The sequence below is a fragment of the Gallus gallus genome, chromosome 18, assembly GCF_016699485.2.
Source record: "Gallus gallus isolate bGalGal1 chromosome 18, bGalGal1.mat.broiler.GRCg7b, whole genome shotgun sequence".
Lineage (NCBI taxonomy): Eukaryota > Metazoa > Chordata > Aves > Galliformes > Phasianidae > Gallus > Gallus gallus.
In genome coordinates, this window is record NC_052549.1 from 4,164,450 (window position 1) to 4,171,782 (window position 7,333).

Below are 7,333 nucleotides of genomic sequence, written 5' to 3' on the forward strand. Positions count from 1 at the left end.
TCTTTTTGTTTTATGCTTTTGATCCTTTCCTTTTCTTATTGCTGCAGCTTTTTAAACCACGTGTCGATAAGCTTTTATGCTTCTTGCTAAGGATGATTCAGGCTTCTTTAGAGATGGCTGTTGTAATCACTAGTACATGGCAGCTGATTTACTTTCTCTATAATAGTAATACCATTTACATTCCAAAATCTGTCCTTTCTCAATTCAAAGTTGGTCTGGTTGGGAATCTGGTGTTCTGTGCTAAAGTGAGCACATTCCTTTTTCTGCAAGTGGTAATTTATTAAAGTGCCAGATTCTGCAGCGAAGAACAGAAGGGCATTATATGGATGCAGCAGAGCAGGAAAGCAGTCATCAGAAATACAAAAAATATGGTTAAAAAACCCCCTACATTTTGGGATTCCCTCCTTGTGAAGCCTAGTTTGAAAATATTTATCATGTTTGTGGCTTGCATGAGAAGTCCACAAGTCCTGTTTGCACATACTTGAATGTGCTAGGCTGATCTTAAGACTGTCATGTGCACCATGTTCTGTAATACTGGTTTGCTTAATGATGACTAAATCATCTCGCTTCAGGAGAGTATTGCAGTTTATTAGGCAGGAGGCTCTTCAGGATATTTTTCCCCCATTGGATGGACATGGACAAGTCACCACTGCTAACTTGCATATACAGACTTTAGCTAATCCATCAACAAAAGTGGCAAAAAAGGAATTATGTGCATTCGAATGTGAAGTGTGACTTTCCTGTTCCGTTTGTGAATATCAAGCTCAGTGTTACTTTCATGGTTGTCAGAGAGAAGTGTGTGTTTCTGGAAGCCCAGAAATATTGGAGATGAAGGTGTGACCTGTTTGGGAACTTGTGACATTGGATTATTGTTAGACAGGAAAAAAAGTATGCACTCGAAGCCTGGTTGTTCAGTTCTTCTGTTCAGGTAAGGAGAAGTAAACATCCTAGAGTGCATCCTTGGTCTTCTCACAGTGTAGGATTGGGCTTCAGTGTGTCTGTGTATGCATTTACTGAGGTAAGTGTAGCTTTATTTCAGTAATTAGGTATCATATGATTGTCAGATCCCATAATCACAAAAGAGTAATTGCAGTACTCCAAGTTAAGTGGTCCAAATTTGTCATATTTTTTTTTCCTGTGCTCTTCAAAAAAGCCCAGCATGGAGCAATTCTCTGTTAAAGGCTGTGGGAATGCAGCATAACAGCAGAGCACAATGACTGGATGGAAAACAATACTTCCAGATTCAGAGGTCCCACAGCAACATTAACACAAGGTGTGAAAACTGTGCTTAAAGTTTATATTTTGTATTTCTGTGTCATGGAGTATCTGATTTTTTCACTGACTGTAGGTGCTCTTTCTCCCCATTTAATCTGGATGATGCTGATTTAATTTAGATGAAGATAATCTTCTGACATTCCTAGCTTTAGTTTCCTTTCAATCAACAAAACTGGGTCACGTCTTGATGATAAATTGGTAAGAGCTGAAAGCTGAGCAATGATTTAAAACCAAAACAAAAATACCACACAAGGAGCTGTCAGACCTGGAGGGAGGGAAGCAGAGCAGGCATTAATGGCTGCAGGGATAACCAGCTTTGCAAAGTTTGCAGGTTGAAGCAGAGGTGGCAGTTCTTAGTGATTTTTCTCTACCTGTCACGAATTGCACTTGGGACTGCTAAGGTGATTACAGAGAGATGGTAGAAAAATGAGGATCTGTTGTAATTGTGAAAGAAGTATATTGTAACAGGTACACACAGGAGCTCTGTAGCTCATCACAGAATCATTATGGTTGGAAAGATGGCTATGATTGTCTTGTCCAACCGTCAGCCCATGCCTGTGACCATTCTAGGCCATGTATTTGTATGTAGAGCCTGGAAGATTTTCTTTTGCTTTCTGTTCTGCTTTCCAGGGAAGGTTAACTTCCAGGCTCTGTTTTTGTGTTGCAGCCATGCTTGATGATAGGTTTCTGATGGTTTTTTTTAATGACATCTTTTAATTTGGCCCATAAATCAGCAGTACCTGGGAAGTACAGCTCAGGCCTGCTCTTCACATGTTGCTTCACACATAACAGATTCACTCAATAAGACGTAGTATTGAGGCCTGTAATGGCCATTTTAAAGTAGCTGGACCATTGAAAGGGCTGAGGAGTGCTAGTGAGATGGAGAGCCAGACAGATATCTCGTGTGAGTGCTTTACAGAGCATTGCAGAGCACTGTCAATAGGGAGAACTGGCTGGTATAAAATACTTTGTTATAAATGAGCACATTGTGTACGCCTTATTGCTTTTCATTCCTCACTGAATTTTACCAGGCTTTGGTTTTATGTAAGGTGGATGAAAGCTGATATTTTAGAAACTTGATTTGATACTGCTGGACAAACAGGCAGTGAAGCTGAAGGCATAAAGAGGGAGCGGAGGAAAATCAAACAGTTACTTTATGAAATTCGGGTAAGGTTACAGATCAAGTACAACAAAACACAAAATAACACAGCTAGGTTTATGCTGTACCAGTAGTGATGTTTCAATTCTTGTTGCACACTGTAGGTACTGTCATGAGCTCCTTTTTTTTCCTTTGAAGGGCATTTCTTGACATGAGCAGAAGTTACCCTTGTGTTTATGCTACAGAGATATGCTAAATCTAAGTACAAAGTACACCTCCATCAGGAGTCCAGAATCTAGAACTTTGGCATCTGTGTGGTTTGACCCCAGCTGTGCTTAACATGGTGTATTTAGCAAAGGCAAGGAAAGGGAAATAGATGATCCAGAGGTATTTCACCTGATTGAAACTGAAGCACACTATTCTTAGAGGGCTTCACTTGGTGAGAACTTTTCATAGGAGTTGAGTTTCTTCTGCAGCTTTGCAGAGTGCTCCGAAATGGGAGAACGGAGCACTTCTGGAGCACGGGTTGGCTGAGGCTGAGTACCAAAGGGAAAACATGGGAGAGAGCAGAGGCCATATCCCTGTCCTTTTCTCTCAGGTGTAGGGAGGAGAGGGGCCAAAAGGTGTGGGTGGCACTCTGCAGGGGAGATGAGGGGAAAAGCACAGTTCTGCACTTTTTATTTCTAAATACTAAATTGCCACGCTCTTAGACATAATGTGCAGAGCAGAAGGTCCTGTTATTTTGAGCAAGCAACTGTGCTGGCGGCAGTGAAGCAGGCAGGGATTCTGTTGAAATCTAAAAATGCACATGTATTTTTTTCTAGTAGGAAATAATTAAGTTGTTCATTTGCTTTCTTTAAAAACTGTAATTTGTAAGATTTCAGTCCAGCTGATTTTCTATTTAAAGTAGAAACAATTACTTTTAAAAGTATTAATAATACTTAAGCAAATTACAAGTGGACTATGAGAGTTGGCCACGTTAATCATTAATTTTATTCATAACAGGAAGTAATTTCTCTACTAAAAATGTCTGGGAAAAGTTTGCAACCAGATCTCATTAGGTGTCCATTCTGATTTATTTTTGGTCCCTAATTGCGTTTGCTTGGCACACTTTTCAGCTGTGTAAGTACAGAAATCGTTTAGAGAAGCTCATGCCCTCTCTTCTCCCATAAACGCTGGCAGAACATCCAGACTCAAGTCTCACCTCAAGAACAGCCGATATGAAGTTGATTTAGGTCTGGGATGAAATCCACCTCAGCAGTGTAATTGTGTGCAGGTAGGTAGGATGCACACACCAGCTGCTCTTTCATCTTTCTGGTAGCAAAGGCGCTGCCTTCAGAAGGGCTTCCCCCTCTAATGCACGAGAGACAGCACTGCCAAATGCCAACAATTCTTATTGTGCCATTTCATAAAATGTAAGGCTTTTTTTTTTTTGCCCAGTGATGCAATATTTGGGGAAGGGGAAGACTTTACATGAGAATGAATTAGCAATTTATCCTAAGAACATGACTGTGCGGTTTCCCAGGCAGTGCTTCTGTCTTGGTGTCATTCAGCAGACAAAACATTGTTTTCTTTTGTCTGTGAGTAACATCTAGAGCTGGTAAATGCTATGCAGACAGTCAAAGCTGTCATGCATGGGATGAAAGATGCTGAGTAGATTCATAGTGCCAGATAAACTCTGCTTCCCTTTAATCTGGCAGAGGAGTTGCTTTGTTCCCTTTCCCGCAGCAGCTCAGTCCCTCCAGTGACTCTGCCAGCTGCTCAGGATGGTGCTTGAAGGTGAGACCTCTTGCATTTCCATCCACCCTCCCTCACCCCCCAGTCCTTTCCTGGTGTCCGACCCTGGTTCATGCTGGTGAAAGGAGGATGGTGAGGGGTCCATTAGGCTCTCCTTTACTCACTTGCATGGTTGAGTGTTGATCTAGACAATCGTAACGCGTGATTTGCAGTTTCTGCTTGATATTTGTGTGAGCCAAGGAGTTTACAGGGAAATTTGGTGGTGAATTAAACTAGAAGGGCCATAAGGATATTGCTAAGAAAGCAAAAGCTGTGGAATCATGTCAAAGGTGGGAGCATGAAGGAGTTGGAACCCAGTAGCAACATGGGCTTGTTGCAAAAAGGGAGCTGCAGAAAGTGACGGCCAACATTGATATTAATATGACTGGCCTATTCCATGTAAGATCAGAGTAAATGAAGTCAGAAGGGTTTCTGGAGATCTTCTCGTCACAGCTTCCTGGTAGAGAATTGATCCCAGGAGATGCAAATTGTGTGCATCTGAAACACGTGCTCAGGAAGTTTCCTAACTAAATGTGTCGTGATCTATTAATGTTTCCTTCTAATGCTGTACTTATGTGTGCTAATGATATGACCCTGATGTAACTTGGACATAACTTAGAAGTTATTCATCTCCTTTCTAAAATGAGAGCTAAGATGTCCTCCCAAGGTCTCTTCCAACTGAAATTAAGCAGTGAATCTATGATGAGAAGTGTAATAATGTTGTATGTGAGGTTTTTTCTTCTGTGCACTGTAATAGCCTAACATTTCTGTGGTTAAGGCCTTTTATTTATTCTCTACATCATGTTATAATTGAGTCTTACATACCTTTCTATTTGTTCTCTTACCAGACTAGATACAGGCAACAGAAGATACTCTTTGTAATACTAGTTAAGCAGCAATTTGTTAACTGCAAAATACTGTACTGGTGTTTACTCATTAATTTGAACAGTAACCCAGTTAGAACATGTCATCTTCATTTTAGAGACAAGGAAACAAATGAGAAATTAAATGGTGTGGTCAGGGTTGCACTACCTGTCAGGGGCATAGTTGTTAATGAAATATTTTTTGTGTATGTTCTTCCAGTCTATATTGCCTCCCAGGACCGAGCCTAGGTAGAACACAGTAGACAGTTTGCTTACATAAATGTAACTGAATGTTGAGATTCAGCAGGGATAACATCTCCAGAGACCAAACCTAATGGAAATAGTGTGAGATGTTGCTGGATGCCAAACTAAATGGGACATCACTGCTGCACTGTGAAATATGCCTTGATTTTGCTGCTGCAGAGCCGGAGCAGTGTCTGTGAGCTGGCTGTGGGAAGTGGCTGCACCACAGTAACACCTTGCCCAGTCTGCAAGGAATGGAAGCTCATCAGCTAAGCTTTTGTTGTAACAAACTCCATCATGAAAACACTTCTAGGAAGAATGGAAGGGATGAGAAGACAGGTTGTATATACAAACATTCTTAGATCAAAGGCAAGGACTGATTGATTCCTTCTGTTCCTATAGAGATTTGCAGGCTGTAGGCAAGCTAGTTATTTAGAAACAGTCTCCTGTAGATATTCAGGTTACTATAAATGTTTTTTTCTTTGGATTTTATTTTTGCTATTATACGAAGAAAGGTGAGAACAAATACATTTGTAGAGAGCAACATTGAGTACTCACTCCCATGTTGCAGTAAGGAAGTTCTGCTCTTCCATGGAGCCAGGCCAGAGTACAGCTCCCTCTGGAACTGTTGTGCAATGTTATAGGAATCTTGAAGCCATTTGGGAACAGCTGTAAAGGAGTGTTTGATTGTGGCTGGAGAAGAGAACAAGGCCATCGATGGAAGGGTCTTCAAAATGTCAGTATTTTTATCTAATACAGGAGCTGTATGCCTAAGTATTAAAAGCATTAAATACCTCGGATGTGCTGCCCTAATTGCTGTGGTATGCCTTGTCTGATTCAGTTCCTCTGGAATGGCAAGTGGAGTTGGGAAGGAGACAGAGAGTAGATGTGGGAGGGCAGCCCACAGCACTTCCTTCAGTCCTGTGGATCTAAACTCTTCCCTGAGGCTGAGGTACTGGTTAAAGTGCTGTGAAACCAAACAGGCGATGGAGTTTTTGTCATCTTGCAGTGATTGCGGAAAATGTGAGTCCAATGTTTATGTTCAAGATGAAATACTTTTCAGACAATTTATCTCAGAGGTCAAAAATAAAACGACAACACAATACAAACCTGTTACAACTCTTGACATTGCTTGTAACCCAAGGACGCTTCCAATCTTCACCTTTCAGGATGTGGCTCAGAGACTGGTGTCTCTGAAAGCTTAGAAGTACTGACCTCAAGGGAGAGGTAATCTGTCTCCTGGTTTTTTTCCCACTCTCCAGAAGTTCATCCCTTAAGAGCCAGGGATAACTTCATTTCTTGTTGGTTAGGAAACACCATGCAATAAAGCTGCACTGAATACTAGCTTGTGATCTCAGAAAAGGTTACGGTTTAACAGCAAGCATTCATAAACCAAACTTGATGTGTTGGGAAGTAGTAGTCAGGGTTCTATAATTGGAGCAGAAGAACACATTGGAAAGAAACCTTCTTGGGCAGGTTGGGAGGAGAGATGGAAATAAAAATCTGAAGTCTTTCTTAGCTCAAATAAGGAAAGAGAAGGACAAAGGAGGAAGGATTTGAATTTTGTGTAGTTTGTGCTGAGGTTTTTGTCTCGTGTTTCATCAGGAAATGGAATGTACGTGCACTTCTTTGGTTTGCAATGCATAGTTGCACAGTCATTCTTTAACATCTGTAATGCAGCTCAGCATTCACTCTGTTGCTTTTTAATGGTGTGGACAACTTAGTGGATCTGCCTTGGGCATGTCTTCCTCCCTGTGACAGAAACCCTAGCACAGCCACATGACTTGCCACCATGTAATGCTTTTTTTGTTTTTTGTTTTTTTTTAATATAAAATTTGGGATTTAAAATCCCAAACTCAAAACTGGTCAAAAATTGCCGGAACAAGGGCAACCTGTGCCTAGGACACACTTTCTTAGGCAACTTGCTTAGTTCTCACCAGCTTGCTTTCTTGTTATGATTTAAGTGTTTTCCAGATGCTGTGTATTGAAGTGAGATCACGAAGTCTCAGTGTGCTTGAAAGGCCAATCACTAAAGATGTACCATTAAGGAAGTGGATGATCTATCTTGTATCTCTCC

At 41.0% G+C, this 7,333-nt stretch overlaps 1 protein-coding gene across 1 annotated transcript in view; it reads left to right on the forward strand.

The window, feature by feature from the left end:
* The window catches only part of OGFOD3 (2-oxoglutarate and iron dependent oxygenase domain containing 3), a 35,768-nt gene that overhangs the window by 23,868 nt on the left and 4,567 nt on the right, over window positions 1–7,333 (forward strand). The window lies entirely within an intron of this gene.